Raw genomic sequence first — 25641 nt, forward strand, 5'->3', positions numbered from 1 at the left:
CGCTTCTAGTAAATAAATTGTTTATTGTGAACAATATAATTAATAAATATTCTAATTTTCACAATTTATAAAATATTTATTTCTTAATTTTTATTATTAATTTATTATACTTTTGGGGGTTTTATAAAAGAGTTACTCGTGTAACTTTATTCGAGTTTTCTAATTTTATGTGGTTAATTTTGTAGTTTTATGATCGTTTCGAATTTTAATACAGATTCTAAATTAATAACGTTGCAATGGTTACGCTTAAGTGAATAAGATTAGAGTTGTATCGATGTTAAGCATACAAGTCCGTGTTATATAAAATTTTTCAAGTGTTACGCGTGTTTATTCTTACGTTTCAAATGTTTATATCGATATTTTATTGCATGTATAATTGAACTACGCATTTCTAGACGAATATTTTCCAAAAATTGAAGAAATGTACTAAAAATTGCATAAATAATAGTCAATTGGAGTGGAGAAAATTACGCGAAAAACCTCCTCTACGATTAAATAAAAGAAAAAAAAAATTGAAATGATTGGTTAGATAAAATAGAAATAGGCAGTTACAAGCGTAACTCCGCCCATTTTGTTTCACCGACCAATCATCGTTTAAAATCTTCTATGCGTTATATCTTACATATTCAACAGAGGTCTATCTGTATTTAAATTAATTTTATTTTATTTTCCTTTCCTTACATTAATTAAATTTGACTTTAAATAAAATTTATAGCTTATTTTTCACACTTTAAAGATATTTAATACGTCGTATTTAATATTATAACGTAATTCCACCATTTAATTTATAAAATAATTTTAGCAACAAAATTAACATTTTCTGTAACATATTTATGCGCATTTTAATGATATTTTCGGTTTGTAGTCTTTAAAATTTTACAAATGTTTTCTAATTTTGGTATATATTTTTAGCATTAATGTTAGGACTTTTCTACACGAATCGTTAAGTTTCTATCATCAAATTTAGGAAACAATTCAATAACTCGATTCGTTTTCTTGAATATTTCGATTTTAAATCAAATATAAATTTGACATACTCTAAAAGAGAATTATGTTCGACGTTATTATTGTATAGATTTATGCATCATTAGCTAAATACGTACAATTAAATCATATTTAATGTGTGATTAAGCGATGAAGTATAACATTATTTTTTATACCGTGTTATAAATTATGTCTGGAAAGCCATAAGCTTAATTACTCCAGGAAAAAAAATAAACAAATTTAGTAAAGTTTAACCAAAGAGGGGGAGAATATGCTAATCATACATTTTTTTTCCCCTGGCTATTTAAAGAGTGTTAACGTTTAGGAAATGATACAGAGCAGGGAAATTTAGAGGAAAAAAATTAATAAAAGAAAAAAAGAGTGCAGAGAAGAGAATCATTAACAAGTCTCTCAGATTGATACCACTCAGACTTTTCTACTAGAGAAAACAATCGAAAAAGTTTGTTTATAGCAGAACCGAGTGGCTTAAAGCTTAAGAGCATTCTCCGAAGGATTAACGAATTGAAATCAAGTAAAATAAAAGAAAGGAAAGGTTTATAAGAGATGGTAAACTGTAGAGGGGGAAGATTGTCGTGTCGTGCAGGGAAGCATCCCTATTGGAAATAGAGTGTCTCGACGGGGGATCTCGTAATTTTCAACGCACCTGTATTTGCATAAGCATTGTGTCGGAGTAGCCAAGTGGAAATGAATTACAGGATTTGGTCAGACAAGCCGCAAGACAAGACAAAACAATGGAGCTGCTGTTTGTACCGTTATGTGGATGGGATTACGCGAGGTTATTAGGCTGCATGCTGGCTAGACAATAAATTAAACATGCGAGAATGCAGAAATGTAAACGGTTCTTTTGTGTACTTCCTAGAATGTAATTTAAAAGGAAATTATTTGATTATATGAGATTCTTCTTCCTATTCTTCTTCTTTGAAGTTGGTGCATAAAGAAAAATTGTGCTCTTTGTTCCGTCGCTGAATGTTTTTAACGAAATCACTAAATGTAAAAAAAAAGAGAAGAAAATAAAGAAAAGAAGATAAATGTCTCCAGTATTTTGGTAGTTGAGAGACCATTATGAGAGTCTATTAAATACTTAATACGTATCTAAATAATTGAAAATTATTTTTCAACTCTTTGCTATCTTGTCAGATACAAAAATTTCTATTTTTTTATTTTTTAAATTGTACAAAAGACTGATAGGATGCTATTTTTATCAATCTATCTATCCATATATACATACATACACTTTAACGTAAAAACCTTTAAATAAAGTGAATAATTTAAAAATATTCTTTCCTTTTATTAAGTTCAAATTTCATAAAAGAAAGATCAATTTTAAACAATTTATTTTCTAAAAAAAACCTTTTTCAATGTATTTAACGCTAGAAAATTGATGTTTTAAAGTGTAGTTGGGTAGCGATTATTCGCTAATTATCAAAACCTAAGAGCAATATAAACATATAAATGGAACCAAAAGAGGATTGAAGAAGAAGGATGAAGAGGGGAGGGAAAAAATGTTTTAAATAATTATAATTAGAGAAAAGGAATCTTGAATTAAAAACCAGTACAAAACCTGTCATTTAAAAATAATAATTTTCAAAAATGACAAATGAATTAGTTGAAGCGTACTACGCTTAATTCTTCCATCTCTCATTAAGAACCAGAAACTACTTTAGAATCAACTCCCGAGTAGATTCGAAGAAAAGAAAAGAAGAAGAAAGAAGTAGAAAAAAAAAAAAAAAATTGTAGAAAAGGGAGAATCGAAACGTTTGAAGGTAATTCAAAACTGCAATTTGGCCACTTCACTTCGTATAATTGGACACATTTCAACGTTATTTATCAACGTCTCATACGTTAATTAGTAAAGAGATCATCATCCATTTTTTTTCTAAAAAAAGAAGGGGGGAAAAAACATAATTTTCTACCATTTTTATAGAAGCTTGTTTGAAGTAGTATTCTGGATAACTGGCTGTTTGCAGCGATGGAATCCCTATTTTGATCAAAGGAACACGACTATCACTGCAGAGAAAGTGTGAGGAATGTTGTGCAGTCGACATTCGATGGCACGTAAACTGGTTCAGACTGGTAGAGAAGCCATAAACTACCGAATTCTGCGCTATACTCTTGTTCCTCCTATATTGCATCCCCCTTCTCCTATTGTTAAAGCTCATTCAGTTACAGATCTACTTCGATAAAAATCCGCTGGTAATTTTTACAATACTGATGTTAACTTCTAAAAGGAAAAAAATAAAAAATAAAAACACTTCCAGGCATTTAAGAATATAATTTTTTTTAGAAGAAAATATGGCTTTTAGATCATTACAAGTTGCAAAAGATACATCTAGTCTATATAGAATATCTAGAGTTATATTTATATACTATAATAAATTATGAATTTTACACTTACTGTCAGAAGCAAAGATCGTCTTCGCCAAGAATCCAGGCCAAATGAAATATTACTAAAAAATTATAATCAAATATTGGCGTTATATCAGAATTTCTACGAATTTTATAATGGATATTAATTTAATTTAATTTTCTTCCTTAAAATTAAGTCCGTAAAAGAAGGATGCGATTATTTATTTTTTCCTTCATTTAACTAAGCTAATTAGATGAAAAATTAACTCTATTAATTGCTAAGACGATTATGTGATGCTCTCTTCTTTTTTAGAGAGAAAAAAATTGATAAAAAAAATATTTTTTTGAAACACGAGAAGAATCTGTCTCGGTAGTTTGAAGAAGATAAGAGTAGTTCAGACTAATTTGCTTCATTGAACATGTCCCACTTTTCGTTATCTTAGCATTGAACCAACACACCATCTCTTAAATTGTACCTCGATGTATCGATTCTGTGATTGTATCCTTTCGTCCGGATTGAATGGCCCATAGAAGTTGTGCAACATTTGATTGGTGTCTTCGTACCTCTACACGAACAATCTGCTTTATTGATATCCTTTATATATATATATATATATATAAAACTGCTATATTTTTATGATTTTCCACGGCATATTCGGAAGGGAAATCCACAGCATCCACAGCATCTTCAGAAGGGAAATCTCAGGAATTTTTAGTTTTTCTGAATCTATAAATAAACCAACACGTTGCTTCAATATCGTAAATGGATTTATAGCTTTACTTTCTTCCAAAAAGTCAACATAATTTGGGTTGTGCGTGTTTAAAGAGCGAATAACTTAGCGGGATGCGATATACCTTGCCATTTGTCTGCCCTTATTACCATTGAGTCTAAGAAAAATAGTAAGATAATGGTACTTCAATCCAACATGATAGAATTCACCGAAAAAATGGTTCATTTATCATTTAAGTAGTGAGAGAGAAGTATAACGTATGTGGCATTTGGATGGTTTCGTTTATTAATATTTAAGGTCCTGTGCCCCACCCAGTGATAAAAACGGACAAAAATCGAGCAGTAGAGGCCATCAGAACAAATTTCGAAAACGCCACTGAAAAAATAATTCGGTATTTTTCGTATTATAACACTATTTTTAGTTTCATTTTGCCAGAAAATTTCCATTAGTGTCTACCGTAAAGGTTCGTTTTCTTGATATATTGCGGGGGTGTAAAATATAAAATACTCCATAAAAGTTTAGCCAGTATTGTTTACAATTATCGATACACGATTTTCTATTGTTTAAAGTACTTCTTGCGCTCAAATTTGTAAGAATACGTAATTAAATTGTCACATTTTTAATGAAGTTACTGTTCTTACGATTCGAATTTGCAACGTTAAATGATGCAAGATTAAATAATTATTTCTCTGTTTTAAGATTTTCTATTAGATTCTTGCTGTTTCTACTTTCCTACGATTTATTTAACTTAACAATTAATCATTATAATCAATTAAATATATTAAATTATTATACTTTAAATAGTAGAGAATTAGAATTTTTTTATCATAATCGTCGTCAGAATTTTTCTGTATTTAAACATTTCTACAATTTATGAGGATATTCTCGTTCTTCTTCGGCTTCATTCTCTTCCGAATAGATGCAAACGAGTTAATTTAGGGAAATTTTCCAAAACCTCCTTTAAATTTCCCTAAATTTATCATAAAAATCTCTCTTCTACATGTAAAAATCTCCATAAAATTTACTAGAAATGCTACTACACATTCTGAATATCTTTCTGTTAAACATTTTACATCTGTGCCAAACTGCTTCGTCAAATATTTATCCACGTATACATACATTAATTTACGAATTTTCTGCAGTTTTTACTGTATAATAACTCTCTTTAGTATTCATTAATACGCTTACACAAAAAACTTATCCATATTAAATGCATCTGACATAAAAAAACAATGGAGAAATTTCTAATATTGGAACATATTAAAGCCAATTTAAAGAAATCAGGAAAGAAAAACTTAATGGCAGATACAAATTAATAACAATAAGAAAGACTGCACCAGCCATTACTAGTAATAAGAAACTTGAAATTTTGAGCCATTAGCCTCTCTCTATATATACATTTTTTCCACGTGTTAAATTTTTTCTCCATTAGTTAATATATTGTTGTAGATTTTTCTATACAAAAATCAGTAATCATTACGTTAACGACTGTTGTATTTGACTATAGAAACGTATACAAGTGATGCGGATGATGGAGATCCAACAGCTAGTTTGGGTGGCTCATTAAGAGGCGAGGGATTTTTTACGAGTAAACAGTAGGCGAGAGGAAGAAGGGAGACGTAACTAATGAAGTTTGAGGAGGAAAGAGAGAAGAGAGAGAGAGAGAGAGAGACAGACAGAGAGAAAAAGGCCATTAAAATCGCTTTTGCTGCATTGATCTGGTATCGCGCGAGTCGCGTGTCGTCTCTAGAATCTCTATAATCGTATTAGCTTTAACTGTAGTTTATTTAAACTGCTGCGATTGCAAAATATGTAACCGTCCTAGTAGTAGCGATATTCATGCATTAAACAAATGAGTTTACCGAAACAGTTCATTAGTGAGAAAACTGTAAAGTCGTGGGGTGATGCAGCAACTCCATAATTCTGTTTACCTTCCAGTGATTAAATATTATCTGTTTATTCTTGTCTCTCATCAATAAAACATGATAGAAGAATGGATAATTTTGATTAAATTATTTTATCCGTAAATAGCGTTGTTTATACTTAACGGCGGATGATTATTGTTGTTTCTAATTAAGCTTTAAAATATATTTATACGTTTATTGATTAAGTAGGTAAAGAGTAATTAAAATATCTCTCGTAAAATTAAGTTTGATTTGTGATGCCGTGAGGCGGATTTTTTTTTTTTTTTTCCTGTTTTAAAGTCTTGACGGATGGAAGACGAATTGATCAATTGCATCCTTTCGAACACGTTTTTTAAGGGAAATTTTAGTTAGTGATGTAGGGTAATTCTCGAAAATTTCTTCGCGAACAGGATTATTTTGGAGGAGAAAATACGGAATTTATTTATGTGGGACGATCTGGAGATGTCTATACGATTTGGGAGCAGAAATTTTAAAGAAATTTCCCTATTTTAAGTATAATTCACAAATTTAAAGAGGTTTTAATAGAAACTTTTACAGAATCTGAGAGATTTTAGTACAGCAAAAGGACTTTGAAAACATATCCTTGCCTTAATTATCTCATTTCCTTGAGAAAAAATTTTATTTAGTAATTATATTATTAAAAATTATCAATTATCAAAGACATTTTCATTAATTTTCCGATGAAACGACGTTTTTCATGACGTTAAAATTTACACCATTAATTATTAATTTAATTAAAAAAATTAATAAATAACTTAACTTCATAAAAAAATAATAATAACTCCAGTATTCTAAGAAAATTTTAAAAGAAATTTGTGAAGATTATCAGAAACTGGAAGAACTTTAAATCAAATTCAGGAGAAATTTAGATGAAAATTAAACAGAAAATTGAGGAGAAGTTGAGGAAATTACCCTAGTAGAATCTGTACTTTGGTAGCGGTATGTTGATGAATACGCAAAATGGAAATTATCATGAATAAAATGTGGAAGCAGAAGAAAAAAAGAAATGGTGTGAGTTGTAAACAGAATTAGAAGGTAGGAAAGCGAATCGAGCTGTGATCACCTTATCACGGCACCCGAAGCACACGGCTCTTCTTTGCCATTTAGCCAAGTAGTTGTATCTTTACCCAAGGGAATCTGTTCTTAGCAAAAGATCTTCTCTTGTCACCTGCTACAAACACAGCATCCAGCTTTCGCTCCATTTCTCTACAAAGTTACTTTGCTAAAACATCTAATTTTTTTTTTTTTTTTTTTTTTTTGGTTTTTCCTCCTTCCTTTTTATTTTGCCCATCCTCTTCTGGGAATGTTTTCACCTCCAAATCTTCTTCTTTCTTCAATTTTACCAAAGATGCTCCGTGAGGTTTGTTCTTCTCTTTCATACAATTATTAAAGAATTTTTCGGGAATATTTTCATGTCGATTCGATAAATTTCAGTAAAATTTTCTCGAATTTTTCTTTTTTAGTAAGAAACTTTTCCAGATTTCGCATGAGAATTGATTTTTTGGATTTCTTATTTATTTAGATTGATTTTATGACTCAACACTCAGCATTCGTAACTTTTATATTACCGTGTAGTTTTATCTTAAAAATACACAAAAATAATTGCGATTTTAGACAAAATGAGGCATTAATAAACGTATTATAACCTTTACTTAATGATAAAAAAAACGCAAAAGTTGGTAAAAACACTTAATTTTTTCTTTTATCATCGGTTAAAGTTTGGATGAACATAAGCGGTACTCTGCGGAATATGATAGTTCTTGAAGAATGTCGTAACTAAACGACGATTGGCTGAAGAATAAACATAATTATAATTCTCCGCCTACTTTACTTTTATAACCAATTGACGTTTAATCGATCGTATCTCCGACCAATCATCATCTAAGATTTTAATTTCAAATTTATTAAAGACTTGCCTATATTTCCTGATATTTTTATTCGATTTTCTCCTTTTTATTATCATAAATTTAATATATTTAAATGAATAATATTAAATCATAGAATTCTTTAAAATTTCTGTAGCTATTCGTACGTTATTGAACAAAATAAATGATGATTGGTCGGAGATACGATCGATTAAACGCCGATTGGTTATAAAAGTAAAAATAGGAGGAGAATTATAATTACGTTTATTCTTCAGCCAATCGTCGTTCAGCTACGATATTTTTTAAGAACTAACATATTCTATATTCAGCAGAGTACCGCTTATGTTTATATAAACTTTAACCGACGACAAAAAAAAATTAAGTGTTTTTTTACTTAATTTTTTAATTGTTTTTATTATCAAGTAAAAGTTATAATACGTTTATTAATGTCTTATTTTCTCTAAAATCGCCGTTATTTTTGTGTATTTTTAATATAAAACTACAAGCTAATTTTTAATTTAATTACAAAGTGTTATAAAATTTAAAATACATGAAATTTTAAGGTTAATTCTTAATATATTTTTAGTAAGATGTCGTAAATTTCGTTTAAATGTAGCAGAAATTTGCGATAGAAAATTTTAAGAAGGGGATAAAAGAACAAAGAAGAAAAAAAAAAGCAATATGTGAAACGGTTACAGACCATTACAGACATCGTCTTTGATGGTGACATAAGCTATTGACACTATATGTACCACTTTCTTGGTTCTTTCCCCTTTAAGTTGTGTGGCATCCTCATTAGAAAGTGCACTTCTTTCTTTTCTTAACGACCAAAGATAAAAACAAAAATAAGGTCTGCCGCTAGTAAATTATTTTGGTATCATAAACTCGAGTCGCATCACTACTCTTCTCTACCTTAACTATTATTTAGGATCTTTTATCTCGTTTAGCAATTTTATAACGTCTTTTCTAGTTAGTCTAGTTGTAAAAAAAAGTGTAGAAAGAACGTAGAGAAATTGTAATTCCTTTTCTAAACTATGCTCTATTTTTCTTTTCTTTTATTTTTTAAAGATGTTTGCATAAAGATTTTTCCTAATGTTGGCAATAATCCTTACCAAACTGGCTACTTGCCATTTTGTTGGGGGGTGATGATGTGACCAAATGTCCATTATACCCGAGACAACGATAGTTATTTGACATCACAACTTAGGTTTTCTCATCTAGTCGAGTGATGATAATTTTTCTAACTTTCTAACTGCTCGCGCCTTTAATCTCCTTCCATAGACTTGATGCTCTTATTCTTATTTTTTAAAAATGGTGTTTTTTTTAATATATACAGAAGTTGCTTTCTAAAGTGGGTGTTTGCCGGATAATTTATCAAATTCGTCCCGTTTCTCACAATGGAACCATTTATTCGCGTTATAAAGTTGCAGGACGAGATATTAATAACGTTCTAAAAGTCACCAGGTTATTAAAAATTCTCAATTTATCGATTTTTGTTTATTAAAAGAAAGGATAAAGATCTGATAGAGACAGGTAATTTATCACCATTTTCTACAGTTTTTTTAAAATAAATAAATATATATATATATATATATTTATGTGTGTATTTTTGAAAATATAAACCGAGAAAAGATTATATTTAACTTCTTGTTTAGCGATTGTATTGCCAAATCTTCCATAAATACGATGAAGGAAGCAGTTTGGTAGAAGGAGATTGTTCTATGATTAATGTACACATCAAAAGTTACATCGGTCGGAGAAACGGGACGGAAAAAGTTATCAAAAAAATAAAATATATATAAAAAAAAATAAAAACATCCCAGCAACGAGTAACATTGTCTGAGTTTATCTGCTGAAACTTCTTATGGCGGTAAACTAAGTTATTGGTCAATTGGATTGGTTTCTTTCTGTCTTCCACATCCCTTTCGAGTAATGGATGCTAGCTTCCATTATCTCTGTTCTGCAGTTATGATGATTGTATCACAACTATCCTTACTTCTCTCCATTTCTTTCCTATACTTGTTTGAGGCATCCCGTGTGGTTCCTTTTATTTTTATTTATTTATTTCCCCTCCTATCATTGAGGAAAAATTACCGTCTTTTTATCATTTCTGTACAGAAAATGGATGATGTTATACTCTATTATTAAAGTTTAACCTAATTTAAATGGTGAGGATCTTAAATATATTTAATATTTATAAAATTATCGTAAAACTATTGCTCTTCGTTCTTTTTTTTTATCTTTTTGTATTATCGGTTATAATGATTAAAGAGAAGGACGAGGATGCGGAGGAGTAAGAAGGGATGCTGCAATTACGCCTTTAAATAATCTCGAATTATTTCGATTTTCGATTTTGTTTGTTGAAGAAGCATCTTTGTTGTTGACAAAAGTTGTTGTTCCTATCTTCGTTACCGTGATTGGTCGAGAAAAAAGAAGAGAAACTAAATCAACAAATTGATGACATCGATAATTCTTCTTTGATGCTAAGTAAACGGAGTGCTTTCGATCGTCGTCTTCATCTCGAAAACATGGCTATGGTAAATGTTTTTTTTAAAAATAAAAATGGATAATTATGTATAAACTATGAGGCTGTGGTAAAAAATTACCATAATTGCTTATATTCGTGGATAATTGTGTATAATTTATGGTAAAACTTTCCTTCTATTATAATAGTGAAGGCATACATGGTAAATAAGTTATTTACAGAGAGATAAATATTGTAATTATTGATTAATGTATTAAATGGCGTATATCCATATCTCGTGGGCATATCGATGTTAGTAAATATTAAATGACGTATAAATCTTGTATGGATGATAAATACCGGATTAGTTTCGCATGTTGATGTAACATGTACGCATTAAACAATAATTGTTATGGTAAATTATGCTTTAAATCTCTACCTATGTTAATTATTTGAGTTTCTATGGTAAAATTTTTTAAAATATTACAACTGCCTAAGTCTTAATGGTCATGGTAAATTTTGTATTAAGGTGAATATTTTATACTTAAGCTCGGTACCATAAATCTTGCGTAGAACCCAAATAATAGGCTTACTCATAACAAATATCATTGACTATGGTAAATTTCTTCGTGTGCATATTATATAAAATTAATATTAAATACTAATTAATATAAGAAATTATTATATTAAATGTAAATACACAAGTTCGCTTTTTAGAGATTATTTTGATATTTTAGAGAATTTTGTTGCATTAACAAACGTTTTTTATACATTAAAAAAACACTCAAAAAGGTAAAATATAGATTTATAGATGTTTAAATAGAGATAAATATATAAAAATGCTATTTTTATTGCTCATAAACTTAGCAACATCCGCATCGATTCCAATTAAGAGAGAGCAAGAGCATCCTTTCTTCATCCCGGATAATTAGTGTAATGGATAGGGATCCACGTTTATTTACATAGGAATCCTTTAAAATTTAGTAAATGCCAGCAGATGATCCAGATCGGAACAGTTGTTGCTGCTTCAGTGGTTTAGTAAATCAAACATCCCTTTCATGTTTGTTGTGGCAACTTAATAGATACGCTAACCAGTTGATTAAGGACGAAAGGATACGAAATCAGTTTTACCGACAATGAAACATTAAACATCTGTCTGTGGACCTTATCGAGAAGCATATTCAATATAGGTAGGAGGTGCTTACAGTATTAAATTGTCAACATGAATAATTGCACTTAGATATAACTGTTGCCTCGTTATGTAATCTTAAATATACAAACTCCATCATCTTCTAATGGTAATTCTACGTATAAAAATACTTTAAAAAATTCGAAAAAATTAACAAATTTATAAATAAAATTAATTATATTTTGAATTTTACTGTAAATAATTCATTTATTTCTTATTTTAAAGTGAAGGTAAATGAATAATTCATGTATACTTTAATTGCTTTAATGACTAAAATTTTTTAGATAAAATATATATATATATATATTAAATGTTTTATATTGTATATAAAGATGAAAAGAATTTTAATATATTCATATTTATTTTTTTTTAAAAAAATTCAAATTAATTTTGTAGATGCTTTTTTAAATACTGAGAAATTTTAATATCTTTTTATTGAACTTGTCAAACATAAACATGTTTTCTTAATGCAGAAACATTTCTAAAAAATTTTTTTTCTCTTTAATTTCTTTTTAGAATATCTTCCGTTGGATATTTAATATTTTTTGAATAAATTTATAAAATATTTTTGTATTAATTTTATTTATTTTCTCTCTTTCTCCTCCTCTTCTCAGGCTATAAATATGTATAGATATACGCAAGCATACCCTTTCCTCGACGTTACTAATGCTGATTTGACATAAGTTTCTGTATAGAAAAATAAGGAAAATAGGCAGAAATACTCATAATTCTAACGAGATAATATAGGATAATTATGTATTTATTTTAATATTTACAATAAAGGATTAAGCTTAGATGCAGTTAGGGATGCAGAGAAAAATATAGAACTGGTATATGTACGAAAGGGAATTTGGAGGATATTTGTGTAGATTAGAATGAGGAAATGGTTTAAATTATGAGGAAATAATTTGTATATAACAAGAGAGATAGAATAGAGAAATGATTTATCTGTATAGAAATTTGAGAGAAAATAAGGAGGCAATTTGAATATATAACTAGAAAATTGGTCTGTATACAAAGATGAGGAAATATATTGAGGATGAAGCGTGAGGAAATTGAGGCACTTATAGAAAATATAGGGAAAGGATTAACCTAATAAGGAAGTAATTTGTATTTATGGAGTAATAGTTCAGCTGTTTGTATATAAATCTATATATTCGAGGAGTGAAAAAACAATAGTGATATAATTTTTATGTATTTAATAACAAGGATATAATTTCCATACACGTAAAACACTTACGCGAGAAAAATAAGGGAAAAATTTATTTAATGCAGAAGAAATTCTCTTATAGAAAATATCCTATTCTTTGCTATAGCTTCGGATGTTTCTGAGGCATATTTACGAGAGGAAGAATATGAATTTACTTCCTCCCTGGTATATATATATGAAGGAGGAATTTTAGAAATATAAAGAAGAAAGTTTGAATACCATTTTTCACGGAGAATTCGAGGGAAAAAAAATCCAGAATAAACAACCTCATTTAAGAGAATTTATTACATAATATATTTTACCAACGAATTTGTATGGATTTATCATTCTACAAAAGCTATCAAAATATTAAAATATATGTAATTTGAAAAGTTAAAAGAATAAATTATGGAAAGGGAAAGGTAAATATTGACAATAATCCTATTTAGCCGGCCGGAAATGGGATACAATAAGTCAAACGAGACATTTATGCATGGAAATCGAACGGCGCATTTATCCCATTCATGGTTTAGGACTCGATCATCTTTACGTCATTGTGCAAAGAGTCGATCAAAATGTCCCCGCTGCAACCATGCAAATATTAGTTCCTTCTTTGCTGCATGACTAATAAACAGTCTCGAAACGGAATACTTGATTCGACTTGGGAATCTTCTCTCTCCCAACCAACATCCTCAATAACACTTGGTCGCTCTTCCGTATATAGAGCATGCGTTATTTAACAATTTGCAATTCAGATCCGTCCCCCTCCACTAACTGCTCTCCGAAAATGAAGAAATTGCCTTTTTTTTCTTCTTCTTCTTCTTCTTTCCTTAAGGCTGTACTTCCTCCCGTCTTGTAAACAACAGCCTTTTCCACGTACTCCCATCAGTAACTACTGATAATTTACTTGTCTCGATATTTACCTAACGCTTTCTTGTAGGGAAAAAACAGTAGATTTCCCGTTTGTGTGAGTAGAAAAATATATTTCTGCTTCGTTTTTGACTTGTAAATGAAACGTTTTATTCATTTGTTTCTCTCGGTTTTCGTGCGGAAATTTATCGGCTTTTTTTCTCCTCTCTCTCTCTCTCTCTTCTCTTTATTTTATTGTTAAATTTATCCAAATATACATATATATTTCATAACTAAATCGAGTGAAAATTTCGTAAATTACATTCGGTTATTTGAAATTTTGATTCGATAAACGAAATTGGAAATTTAAAAAAAAGGGGGAAGATGGAGAATTATGCAAAACTCTTTAGTGTTTCTGTATTAATTTTAAAGGTTTTTCTGGACTTTTACGTTTTTTCTATATATCTGCTCTGATTTACATTAAAAGATAACGAAGATGAAATGCAAATGAGATGGAGAATTGATGGGAAATTTGTCACATGATCTGAACATTCTATTAGATAAATATAACAGCATCCTCTGTAGGAATGGATGGAGAAGTTGAGATGAGGAAGAGATGGAAGAGATTTTCAATCAGCCGGTATCTTTAAAGAGATTCGGATCAGAAGCAAAGATTCATCTGTTGATTGGCAAGGTTGAGACCAGAAACAGTTTCTTTCTTCTCTTTTCTTTGGTTTTTGTCATTCTGTATTCTGTACCACTCTCTCTTCTCCCTCTTCCCCTCTCTTCCTCCAAAGAGACGAGAAGAAACTTTCGCTTTCAATCGTTAAATTCCCCAAGATTTCTTTACACAAAGATCTTCTTTAGTTGTAAAATCTTACACAAAATACTTTTTATGGTTTTAAATTATCGAAATTATTTATTAAATACGTTTAAAAACGGGAAAGTTGATTAAATTCCTCTCAAGATTCGTGTCGAGAATGGATGAATATAAAATAGGCTCATTAATTTCATTAAAAATACATTAAGAAGAACAAAAAAAAGAGTCTTTCGGACGAAAATATTAAAGTATAAATATCCATAATAACCTTGACTTTTCTTTCTTACTTTATTAAGTTTATAATAATTTAATTATGGAAAGAGCCTGCTTAATTTCGACATAGAGACTTTATTTTAACGTTTCCAGTTTATTTTCTATGCAAAATTTACGTATTAACAGAAAAATTCGATTGATTCTACGTTGTTTAGCTCGGTTTTAATTAGTTTGTCTTGGAAAATCGCTTTAAAATAGCCAGAGTTAAGAGCATCTCTCGGCTTATACAATATTATCATAAGTTGGTACGTTTGATAATATTTTATGTAAACAGTGTAACTCATTGTATTGCCAAGCGTACGTGACGTAGAAGTAAATGTTTGCAAGAGGAAAGAAGCAGGGGAAAAAACTGATTGCAGTGGAATGACCGTCATTGTTGCTGTTGCCAAAACAAACGCTTCATGTCCCACTATTGTTGGCTTTCCACCTTCTATTGTTAACTTCAACCATGCTACTTGATAATTTGTATCGTCTTTCTTTCTCCATTATCAGCTTTAAAGAACCGAAAAAATACTTTCGAATTTTAAAAATAAATGAAACAATTTATGTTTTGTCCAGTGTTTTTTCCTCTCCTCTTCTTTTAAAGAAGTAATTAATCAAAGAACTAATTGTTATTCTTGAGGGGTGAATGGATTAATGCTGCTCTTTCTTATCTCCAGATCAGCTGTTAAGCTTACTTTATCTTGAATTGTTTGGCTAAAAAAACACTTCCTGTGGTTCTCCATTGATGATGATGGAGTCCACTTTGTAATTACACGTATTATACTTGTATCGGTTAGTTACTCTGTGGATAATCTTTTACATTTTGGCTCCACTCTACATGGTTATAACGCGACGATTACTCACAATACTCATCTTAAGCCATTTAGTCTATGATTTATGCAAAATTTTCTGTTATGACCGATATGATTCCGCTTATTTACTGCTTAAAATGATGAGTTTTTTCTGTTAGTTTCATACAGAAAAATTCTGATGTTGGAATGGTGACAAAATCATTTTATGAAGTGCATATGGAGAAGAATTCTTGCTATCGTCTTTGTTATTTCTACGACATTTTTAGTATGAAGATAAGGAATTTTACACTTTTCCTACTCGATATTTAGTTAATTATATATACGAATAACCTAAATTTTGTATTATTTTTATTAAATTAACCGGATAAAATGGATATTACACTACGAGAAATCCAAGCTTCTCGCAGATTCGGGTGTAATTTTCTCGCTCTTTATCGGTTGATTTTCTAACTTTAAGTAGCCAAATTTTGCATGCCGTTAGCCAATACGCCATTACACAAAGCGTAAGTCTCGGATGTATACGACAAAGTACATAAGTCGGAACTGGACTTTTGTAAATTCGAGGGGTGTATACGGGACCGGGTTGTAAATCTAGCAGGCTGGAAGAGCTAGAAATTTATTCTAGTCAATCGTAACGCGTCACGTAACAACCGGATATGGCAATATACCACTCGATCCACGTTTCTTCCGAGGTAATCCTCGAGAGCGTAGAGATGCGTAGAGACAAAATTCTCCCAGCTACAAACGGTGACGAAGCAAAGATATACTCTTATATATTTTTATCTTTAAGGAACGAGGGACTACGAGAAAAATATAACAAAGGTATTTTCACGGTAGTATTGGTTTTGACACGGGTCCACCTTCCGGCCAACTAATGGAATCACCTCCCTAGTTGACAGACTTATATTGTAACTCCTTATGTTTTATTTATGTATCTCTTGTTCTGTAGTTTGCTGGCAGTTCTGTCGCAGCCGACTCCATGGTTTATTTATAGTACAGGACAGCGGGGACAAGCTTACCTCTCGATCGATACAAAGATTCTTTCCCGGATGCTTTTCGCTTCGGAAATATTCCGGAAGTAACGTCTTCTAGTCCACAAGATTTATAATGAACCTGTTTGATACGGTCTACGTATTAAATGAGGTGAAAAGTTCAACCTACGACCCCTCCACCCCCGTTCAAACCTATTTTTCTCCTTCCTAATCTCTTATATAATTCCAAATTTATTCGATAATTGTTGTGTGTTTTTTAATCATTTCATACGTTATTTTTTCTTTTGTAGATTCTCCTCCTAAATGAGAAATGATAGCATTTAGCATCTGGTTGCTTAGATACGTCTGATGATATTAATTATGTTTTATGGTTATTAGAGAACGTAGTTACTTCCAAAAACGAATTTTCTTCTGACACTTCATTGATTACCAGATTAATTTTTGCCCATTTTGTAATGGTGTTTTAAAGCGATCTGATTTTTCTTACTAATTACATATGTGTTTAGATAGCTCTAATCATATTAACTCTGTTAAAGAGAATTTATACCAATTTGTAACATTCAATCTCCTTGCTAAAATCTAATAATTCATTCATTTTTCTTACTACCTTCCCTGTAATGGTCCCTTTTTTTATTATTGATATTTGCCACAATCATTAATTCTTTTTTTTCCAACTTTCTCTTCCTCGTCTCTCTCTTCATTTCGGATGCTGCAGGGATTTTTCCAACGAGGAAAAAAATTTTATTAAATTTTCTGATTAACTAAAATATAATCATCAGATGTACAGTACATTAATGATTTTTGATTTTCGTTCCGGTTATTGTTTCTTCCTCGTACGTCTGTCTGTATGCGTGTAAACTGTGTGTGTGTCTGTTGTAAAGATAGAATTTTCGTATTTAAATTTTTGAATATATTATACATTTCTATGCCGAATAAAACGCATTTTTTCCTTATTGCTTATTCCGTCGAATGGAAATAAAAATGCCAATTTTATAGTTAAGTGATTCTCTATGTTTATCTAAATATGAAGATATGCATTTTAGTTCTTTCTTTTATTTCTCTCTTCTTAAAGACGTGAGACGAATATCGAGTTTCTTTCTTACTACTTTTTATATCCTAAAGTAATCGCCATCTTCTCAAAATTCGAACATTTTTCTGTTCTAACCCCTTCTGGAAAACTGTTTCTCCCTTTGGATTTTTCCAGAATTTTTATAGAAACGATTTCTTTAAATATTTAAAATAATCTTAAAGAGGAATATATTAGAATTAGAAATAAAGTTAAAAAAAAAACTTACTCTACTCGGGATGAAGGAGAAGAGGAGGAGGAGGAGAAGGAGGAGGAAAACTTTCAAATAAACTATCCTAAAGATATTGAATTATATAAGAGAAATGTCTGCATCCCACTCCTATCTTATCGGTGGAAGGATTAGTGACGTCACTAGACGGATTTTTTCCTTAATCATCAGACAGTGATTTGGGACAAAATCTTCAGACGTTGTCCCTTTGCTACATCAGAACTTAGACAGGAGAGAGGAAGTGAGAGTCTGTAATTACATTCCACCTGATACTTGTTTAGATGGTGAGTTGATGGTGGTTTAATGATGGATCGATCGTTACACCTCGTATGTAATAGCCGGAGGGGGGTTGTACCCGGGCCATCTCCTCGCTCTTGAAGGATTTGGACTCTTGCTACGAACATGCGCGTTTGGTCATCGACTGGCTTTGATAATCCACTAATGAGTTCTAGTGTTTAGGAATTGTGTTAATATCTTTAGCATTACCATGAGTGATTACCGAGTGGAATTCCTTTACTGTTACCAATAACTTTACAAGTAATTATTTACGGTTCGAGTTTATTGTAACTCGCCTGCAAAGTTAATATCGCAATCGACACTTGACTGATTTATCCAATTAATGTTTCCTCATCTTCCCCTCTCCGTGGAAAGTCCTTGTAACTTCTATACACCTCCATTGTATGTTTTAACGTTCGGAGCCGCGCGTTAAACACTATATCGTCATATATTTTCAATATAATTGTTATAGATTTACGGTTATGCATTTAACGTTATGCATCGTCGCTACTGTTCACAATACATATCGCATATATATATATATTCGACGCTATACGATCACCGTTATACATTAACTCCATACATTACATTTAACTTGTTCCATACATTCTGTATCCTGCATTGAACTTTATATGTCGGCCTTTCACGCTTAGCAGCACTCCTATATATAGTAGGAAAGCCGCTAAGCGTGTAGGATGAGAAAGAAAAGAGGTAAATGCTCCTCGTATTCCAGAAAGTATCGTCGGTCTGAAATCACAATTACGAAAAGACGAAAAGCTACAAATGATGCATGTGCAAAGTGCCGACACGAAACGGAGGATGCAGCTTTGAATCATTTTAATGGCGCTTTCCGTTTTAATTGAATTGTCGCTAAGCCTTGGAGTCTAGCGGCTGAATTGCTGATCCCACTCTAGGGAATGTCTCTCTAGCCTTTACTACATCCGAGTGATGACGTCGGATCGAACGACTATCCTCTTCCACGCTGGCATTTTGTGCGGCTTGTAAAATTAAACACCTCTATCTAATATTAAAATGTCGCTAGAACACGTCGAATCTTTTAAAAAATGACGGATGAATTTTTAAGGATAATAAATTGTTTGTTTTGCTTTAATTTGGAGCGGATGTAGAGTACTATATTGTAAATAAGCCTTATTCTATACGCTTGTGTATCGAAAGGACGTTTACTTCTAGTCAAATAATGTGATGTAGAGAAAAGAGAGGAGGAAGAAGAAAGGTAAGAGAGCGAAAGAGAGAGGCAATCTTCCTTCCACGATAAAATAGACAGGTGAAATCTATTCAGTTTAGTATTTCCTGAAGATAGGATAAAATCTCGGACGTGTTATTCCCGAACCCTTTGAACAGTTAATAGAATGCTACGGGGGATAGACGAGCTGAATACAAGATTGTATTTCACCTTGTATTAAAGCAACCTCCTATAATTGGATTGACCGTAAGGACTGTAGTCTATTTTCGTCTTGCTTTTCTATTGTCGACAACTCGTGTCAACACGACGACGGCCCGACGTCTGTGTGTATTTACAGTGCACGAGAAGTGTTATCGGATTCTCTTCTCTAGTCCCAGACGACTCGAAGGAAAACGATGTAAACGGGGGAAAAGGAAGAAAGAACCAAAGAATTGATCGCTCCCGAAATGCGTGCTTCCTCGCACGACTCGGTAATATTGCAAAGAAACCGGACTTACAGGCGTTACGCTTCGAGTGTTTATAATACTATTTTTCGATTACGTAAAAAGGCGAGCGAACTAAAGTTTCTTCCACCCGAAAAATGTTTATAATATATTTTTATACGTTAAAATATTATAAATAGTTACAGAAATTGATTAAACGACGAAAGAATATCTATGATAATTGAACATTGACTCCTTTCTTTAATTTGCGGTTTGCAGCCAAACTTTTTAGAAAAGATAAAGTAGGAAGTGCTTTCCTAAATAACCTCCTCGCTTATTGTTGCGGGGTCAGCAGAGAAATAGAACTGGTAAAGAAACAATTCAGCCAAACGTTCGACTTAACAACAGTTTCTGGTCATTAGAGCCTTTTTGCTTTCCTTGTTTTTTCCTTCCTCCCCTTCTCACTTTGTAACATTGTGTGTTTTCGTGTTTGACGCTTCTAACTATCGTTGACGACTTTAGAAATTCTGCACAATTGGACTAACTTTAACATTTTAAGATTAAATTTTAACAGCAATAACAAACTTTTCTTTAACTCGTCCAATAATGAAATGTCAATAATTAATTTCCTACTAACCCGAGATTATATTTAATGAAGAATTTACATTTAAACATTAGAAAAAAGGCACAATATACTTTAAATAATTTTTTTCTATCGAAGATTTTCGCATTTTTTTCCGCCTTTTTCTTTATTTAACTCCATCGAAAAGACTAGAGAAAACGTTAATGTTTGCTCAGGAAAGATTTATTTAGATAAAACATTAACTTAATTAATTTATCCAAGTTGATTTCTCTGAGCAATTTTTCAAATAATTATTTTATTCAACAAAATTTTCTCTCTCTCTCTCTCGAAATATATATTAACTATCTTCAATGGTAAAATAGTAAACAGTTGATAACTCCGCACTGCATGCAGATTCGGTTGGATTAGTATTATTTAAATATGGAGTGTCGAGCGTGGTGAATTCAATTTTAAACCAAAAAAAAACCGTATATTATTGCTGCCACTCTTCACCAAGAGGAATATTTTACCGCCAGCTGATTTTAAGCAAAAATTGTCTTTTAAATTGAGCGATGTTGATAACGTGTTGTGTGTGCAGGGAAGGGTGCATGTGACTATCAAGCCGTAAACTTCATAGAAAGAGAAATTGGCAAGAAGCCGAGAAAGAAATAAACAGTTAGAATTTAGAACCGAAAAGGGGAAAGATAAAAAGAAAAAAAATACAGAGAAACCATAAAAGAAGTTGATTTTGTATGTCGGAGTATTCGAAATCTTTACGAATTAATCGAATTTAATATAGGATTTTTCTTCGTTTTCTATGCGCATTCTATCAACCGTCTATCGAAAAATTCGGGGAATTTTCTTACTTTCCTGGGCGAATATCGTTAATTAGATAAAAACAGATCGAAAATACTTCACACAATTTGGAATATTGCAGTCATTTGGAAGTTTTCGAACGAGAAAGTAGCAGATGTGTGGGATGCAGAGAGATGCCAGAAGCACGCAAACACGACAGAGTGGAGCTGAAGTCTTTCTATAACGTCGTGGAACGTATATACGTTGGAGAATCATATAACGGTCGTGCTCACGTCAATTGTTGAATTCTCCAGGCAAGAATGAAATCGGACTCCAAATTCCAATTATTCCCAATTTTCATCTGCTGAGTGCTTTGTGATGCCCCAGGATATAAACAGCATCGATCTCTCTCTTTCTCTCCCTCTTCCATACGTTTCCGGCTTTGCAGAAACTTAAAATTCATCGGGATAAGCAAGAGAATTTTACATTTTTTTAATACTCGGAAGCTCGAAATTAAATTATTTAATATATTATTTTCTTTTTATCTGCAAAGAAATCTTCAATTTTCCAACCGACCCTCGAAGATCGAGCTACGGTTTTGATTTAATATAAAATTAAAGAATATTTTACGAGGAGGGGAAAAAAAAGAAATTAAACGTTTGTAACGCGTATTTAATACTAAAAAACGTTTTCGGAGGGGGAAGAAGCTTTAATATTTTGCCTTTATGTTTCCTTTCTAGATGTGCCATCTATTAAAAACCGAGTTAGCAAACGTTTTTGTAGGAAGAGCCCGAGGTGGTTGGTAAAGTATAAAGGAGAAAGGTGGCAGATTTCAATTCGGTTGCCTTACAATCAATTGGAAGAACTGAGAAAGGATGATGTAAAACTGCTTGCACTCCTCCCCTTTTTCAGTTTGTTCGGGGATTGACCTCGGGGCGTTGCTGATGGAACAGAAAGAACATCCTTTCTACTTCTGCTGTCTTTTCCATCTTTCTATAAAAACTCTCAAATATTAATGTTCCAAAACGCATTGAAGATTGCAGTTACTCTCTTCATCGATTTTTCTCTCTTTTTTAATGTTCTTTTTTTCTATTTTACCTGTCCCGTGTCGGGGTTAAGTCGTTATTCACTGTCACGGACAAACAGAAAGTTCTGTTGACTGAAATTTGATCCAATTTTATGGTATCGTGCGATATTCTTTTCACGATAATAAACTTTATTATTAACGTGTGTTTGATTTACTTTAAAAATTTGATAAATCTTCCGGGATGAAGATCTTCGTCTTGTGTATTTTGTAATAATTAATACAGAACGAGCTCCTTCTTAATTAAAGATATATTTTCTTTATTTTTCTTTTATTGAAGGAAGATGTAAAGGAAACGACAAGAGCAGTTTATCGTGACAAAAATATAGAAAATAAATTGTCATTTCTAATCAACTCGTTGCCTTTCTTCTTACACAGCAAAGCCATAGTGCATCATTCTGTTTCTGTTGATTGTGTATTACATTCCGTTGTTATGATCTATCTGAGAAAACTTTTATTGAGCTTCCAGGTATCCTACCGATAACATAAGAGTGAGTGGTTTATCCGAAAACATAAACAAAAGTATTTCTATGGAATTCTAACCGAAAGCCTTAAAGTGGAAAGGAGAAAAACATTATAAATCTGGTGGAGAAAAGTCTTTTCTATGTAAAATTCTTATATATTTATCGAGGCTTTGAATTTACATAGTTTTTGATCGATACAGCAGCACGGTATTTACTTTTGTTTATAACAACTTGCACGGATCACGTGTCTCCCTATTGAGCTTTGGGAATTTCTGTGGTGTGTTGATAAGGTCTATTAATATCCTAGCCAAATGTAAAGTTGTATACGCGCTTCATCCTCTGTAAGATTAAACGGGACAATGTTCAGGTTGTTTATGATGTTGCCGACCTCTTACACATCCAGCAATGTGCTGAAGTAATTTTAATCTGCTTTCAAAGAGACTGAATAGCAACAAACTTTACTGTAATTACAACTATTGTTTTCGGAATTGTTGTCGAGTTAGAATGGATGCGAGATAATAAACCTCTGCTTATAAATTCGACTAATTATTCCAATTTATATTGTTAATTTTCTAACTTCGGTTTTATTCTTTACTAACATTTTTTCTCTCCTTAATTAAGATTGAAGAGATGAGGAATACTTTTCGCAGCAGTTAACAGCATCTGTTCGTTTCCGCATCCTTAAAAACTGAATTTTGTTTTAGTGGAAACTTAAACTGTCGAGATTTTTCTCCAATCTAATTATAAAAATTACCCAAATCTACTTTCTTGTAACGCCTCGAGCGACTTTTTTTCAGCCTGTGTGCCACAAAATGGATGAACGATTGTGGAAACGTTAAAAAATATGAAGATCCATCTAACGTAATGGCTTCTTCACTCTTGTAAGTGCTGCTAGAGAAACTGAGGAAGATGAAGATGCGGGAGGATAAGGAACGTTAAAAAATGTGAAAATCTATCCAGGGTAATGGCTTCTTCACCCTGGTAAGAGCTGCGAGATGATGAAGATGAGTAAAGGATGGTTTCCTTCTCTTCAACGCATTCAAAGGAGAAGTTGCAACGATTTAACGAAGAATTTTGCAAATAGGAAGGCAAGAATAATGTAAACAGGATAAATGAGTGAAGATAAGATCGTCATCAAGGATAAATGAATAAAGAATAATTGAAGAACGTAATGATCGAATGATAGTCACTAATAAACGTGATTAAGTATGAAGATAAGATTAAATTATCGAGATACGAAGAGTGTGTACGTGATGCGAAGATCAGAAATTAAACATTTTGTTAGATATCAGCATTATTAGTTACAATTTCTACCAAGCTTTGTATTAACAGTAGATTTTTCCCCCTTAATCAAACGAGGAACCACGAAAAAATTCTCTACGTCTACTCGGTATCATTCAGGAACCGATCTTGCACCTTTAACAAGAACTGGTTTGACAAGATTCCAGATTTTCCAATGCGATAATAACGATAAGAAATGCTGTATGATGCATTTTATCTCTTCCTCTTATCCAAATTTTATCTTCTTAACCTATATTCCATCCACACGTAATGTTAAAAGTACAGTATATAAAAAAAAATAAAATATTTCGAATCTATCCTTCAACTTATCTATGAAAAATATACGTTTGTTCGCTTTCGGAAGTATTTTAAAATGCTAACAGAGTTAGTTTTGACAAAAGGATATACATCATCTCACTCGAGAAATTCGAAGAAGTGCAAGTTGGCTCCACAAAAAAAGAAGAAGAAGACTTCATTCAAACAAATTTCCACTTGAAATTCAACTCATATCTAGCTTCTGATTGCATCCGAGTTGAATTCATTTCTTCTGACTTCATCTTTTATTCTCATATTATAACCATCCCGGATATTTTATGACCATTATTGATGCCTTCTCTTTCTAAATCGCAACCATTAATTGAGACAATTGCACTTGTCACTATGCTCCAATGGAAAAATTAGTTTGTGACTTATGACTAAAGAAATCTTTTATATATATATTTTTTAAAAAATTCCATATTTTTATCTAATATTAAGAGTTACTTAGAAGAAGATAAAGAGGATGAAAGAGAGGAGGAGGAGGAGGAGGAGGAGGAGGAGGAGGAGGAGGAGGAGGAGGGAGAGCCATTATTTGTGTTTTTACAAAGTTATAATTTATCAAGAAAAATGGAGAGGGAAGATGCTAAATTTTATTTATTATTAAATTAAACACTTTTAAGTAAAATAAACTTTAAATAATTAAAAAAAAAAAAAAAATGTGGAAAAAATTACATTTTACACTCGCTTAAATTTTTCGTCACGCGTGACCTTTTCGCCGGTGTTTTACTTTATTTTTCACTTATTTTTCGAGTTTAGCGAATCCATTTTTCCTCAATAAAGATAGAAATTGTCATACATTCAACTTGTAAAATCAAAATAAATTGTATATAAACACGCAATCTTTACGGCTGCCACGTTTGATTTCGTGACGCTCTCATTACCGAAACCGGGAATAAAATTATGAAGCAAATTATCTCGTTTATTTATCGTATTTTTATTATATAAAACCGATTATTTCATTCGTTAAACTCGATGGAATCCTAACAGAAGCCATCATTTATCCACAGAATCTAAGTGATAAACGATGCTTCGGTCGAATCCAAACTGATATATTAACGTGATTTTTCTAATTAGGAAAGTTGTGATCGATAATTTACTATTTTCTTTTAAGTAATTTTAATTCTATATTCTTAAACAAACGATAATTATAGCCGTGTGAGGAATTTAAACTGACTCGTGTATCTAAATAAAGAAACGTTTATCGATCTTCACCGTCTGATACGTAGTCACACAGAACGGAGGAGGAGGTTAGATTCGTGACAACACACTACCAAATATGGCGTTTGATCTGATATACTCCTAATTACAGGCTCGTAAATCGTTTGGCTGCACCGAAAATTTGTGTTTTAAACACAATTTAGGCTCTAGAAATTCCGGTTTTGGGTGAAGTCGCAACCGTCAATTGAAGAGCAACTTTATAAAGTTTAAAATTCATTAAATTATTAAAGCATTTCTCTCCTTAACAAGTTGATGATGTTTAAATTGATTTCGGAGTAGA

General features: G+C 31.5%; 1 protein-coding gene across 15 annotated transcripts in view; it reads left to right on the forward strand.

The window, feature by feature from the left end:
• LOC136980013 (protein turtle-like) overlaps positions 1–25641 on the forward strand; it is a 339436-nt gene that overhangs the window by 56465 nt on the left and 257330 nt on the right. The gene's annotated exons all lie outside the window — the stretch shown is intronic.

Source organism: Centruroides vittatus, unplaced genomic scaffold (assembly GCF_030686945.1).
Source record: "Centruroides vittatus isolate TY-2023 unplaced genomic scaffold, ASM3068694v2 contig_658, whole genome shotgun sequence".
Classification (NCBI taxonomy): domain Eukaryota; kingdom Metazoa; phylum Arthropoda; class Arachnida; order Scorpiones; family Buthidae; genus Centruroides; species Centruroides vittatus.